The sequence below is a fragment of the Branchiostoma floridae genome, unplaced genomic scaffold (assembly GCF_000003815.2).
Source record: "Branchiostoma floridae strain S238N-H82 unplaced genomic scaffold, Bfl_VNyyK Sc7u5tJ_1555, whole genome shotgun sequence".
NCBI lineage: Eukaryota > Metazoa > Chordata > Leptocardii > Amphioxiformes > Branchiostomatidae > Branchiostoma > Branchiostoma floridae.
In genome coordinates, this window is record NW_023365754.1 from 65,141 (window position 1) to 67,702 (window position 2,562).

The window sequence follows — 2,562 nt, forward strand, 5'->3', positions numbered from 1 at the left end:
CACCCAAACCTATTTGTTTTAACATGAGCTTCATACCTGAATCTCTTCGTGGTCACGGTGACGTATCAGCTGATCAGGCAAACCCCGTACTTCCAGATCGCCCCCAAGACAAAATCCAGGCATGTAGTTTACTCCATAACTTCACACACAGTGCACACTTTCTCAAAACGCCGCTTAACCCACGCCATGTCTTTAATAGCCATGACCTGTCCTGATTTTCCTATTGGCCGAGACATTGTGGGCTGATCTTTTGGGCAGTCGGCTAGATTATACCAGTTCTGTAGGGAGTCAAGTCTCACGGGTAGGTCTGCATTACGGCCAAAGAGGTCATTGGCCTTGACGGGCGTGTTCCTTACCTCTACAAAAGTGACTCACTTTATGAAAAAAAAGGAGGGTTACCAAATTGCATCACTAAACGATGGTGATCCCGTATTTTGATTATTCCGCTCAAATTTGCAAGCACACATATCTATTCAAGATCATTCAAGTACGGTGTACTACGGTTCTAAAAGTGTTTGACGGGTATTGCGAATTCTGAGAAGAAATTCATTGGCTGTCCCCCTGGCCATATTTTATGACCCTAAAATACACCCCCCCCCCCACACACACACACACCGTTCCTTAATTTGTCCGGGGGCCTCTCATACGTACCGGCCTTTCCCCTGCTAAAATTCGCTATGACCCTTATGCCTTATGCTGCCTCCCTATATCGAAAACAAAGTCAACTGCGCCACTTCCGGGTTTGAAGCTCTGCATAAGATCCCTAAATTCTAACTTAAAATCACCTCTTATGCCAAAATCAGACCATATTGTAGTAGCGTATGGATCGATTGAACTCCCACATTAGGGGCAGGGTTTTATTGTCAACGGTTGTGGCACAATCTCATTAGGGCCCGCCATGCTACATTCCACCCCATCGCGCGTTGAACTGCGTTGAGCGAGTCCAACTGAGTAATCAGGCCGAGTGACCCCTTAGGTCATAGGTCAAACTGGAATCGAATCCAAGAATAGGCAAGATGGCGGCCATCCGAATATCGGCGACAGATGAAGCGAGGATTTTCCTGCTGTCATTTCCCTCAGGTATGTCATGTCTTCGTGATTCTTGTCTTATTTCGTAGGTAATGTGGTGGTGCACAACACCATCAAGTTTAGATTAATGCTGCACCGAGAGATTGCACAAAAATTGACATTATCTTCGTCAAAAATCCCATTGTTTAAGTATTGAAAGATCATGTGTCAGCAAATTTGACGAAACTCAAAGTAATACTGCTATCATTTTACTCAGGTTAGTCTAATCTTCGCCATTCTTGGCCCTCCTTGAAGGTCATTTGTTAATACACAAAGCTATGTAGGTGTTGTTTTTGCTGCGTTGTTAGGTTCTTCGAAAATTGGCTACTTGTTTCCTCTTAAGTTCCATTAAGGTCTCAGAACACAGTATTTATACGCGACCCCCGTCCCCAAAAGTAGTTCGGGTTAAAATAGTGCACCGCTGTACTTGCAAAGGCCGTAGTTATTCTTCCGTGCACAACAGCGAGGTGGAAACTGTGGTGAATGGTAGAGGAATATATCGTTGTTGACACTGTATAAATTGGATTACGTTGCTTCTTCGGCCGGCGGGAATTTGCGCATTGATACTGTTACCGGCACTTCCTGGTCGTCGCCTGCAGTTCCATGACCTCCGCTGGGGGTCAAATCAAAGTGTCTTTTATAGAAAAACGAGCAGGCAAATCTATGCTCATTTTCAGATATTTTGTAGGTTGTACCCTCGGCTTCAACATACTAAATTCTTGTAAATTGTATCTGCACCCTACTATAGGTTTTGAGTCGTCGAACCACCTTACTTTGGGGTCCTTAACCATGTAAATCCCCATAGGCGAAAAACTGTGTTCTGAGACCTTGAACCACAGCGTGAATTCCCCAGGGATGGACAACAACCTTGAATTCGACTGATATGTTAGGAATTGACGTCGGCTGACTTGAACTGTAACATATTTGTCACCGTCCGACCCGCCGTTACTATGGCAACGGCCGCCAAGACCGCTCCCTATGCTTAAGTATAGGACTTAGTGTGGTCCAATGCCCGCTCGACCCCCCCCCCCCCTCTTCCGCCCTAAAAAAGGCTAATCCCCAACTCCAATCACTCAGAACGGTAGAATATGGTCTTGCAAGCACCTTGTAGCAGAAAAAGTCAAGCAGAATAGTAAATTTGTTGAGATAATGAGACCAATTAGCGGCCCCTCAGATAGTCCTTGTACGGAGCCTACACCTGTGCTAGGCGCCGAAGTGCAAAGTTGCCCATATCTCAGGAACCACTTGGATTTCTGTTCTAAAACTTGGTACAGTTTTATATCTTGACTAGTTTTATTGCATGAGCGAAAAGAAATCCAAGGTCAAGTTGGTTCAAGGTCTCAGAACACAGTATTTATACGCGACCCCCGTCCCCAAAAGTAGTTCGGGTTAAAATAGTGCACCGCTGTACTTGCAAAGGCCGTAGTTATTCTTCCGTGCACAACAGCGAGGTGGAAACTGTGGTGAATGGTAGAGGAATATATCGTTGTGACA

The 2,562-nt window shown here is 45.3% G+C and overlaps 1 protein-coding gene across 1 annotated transcript in view; it reads right to left on the minus strand.

Annotated features, from left to right (window-relative positions):
* LOC118408092 (zinc finger protein ZIC 2-like) overlaps positions 1-304 on the minus strand; it is a 24,812-nt gene extending 24,508 nt beyond the window's left edge. The window contains exon 1 of the transcript XR_004830244.1: positions 37-304. The gene's annotated coding sequence lies outside the window, so the exon portion shown is untranslated. The remainder of the gene's footprint in view (positions 1-36) is intronic.
* Positions 305-2,562: the final 2,258 nt, after the last annotated feature.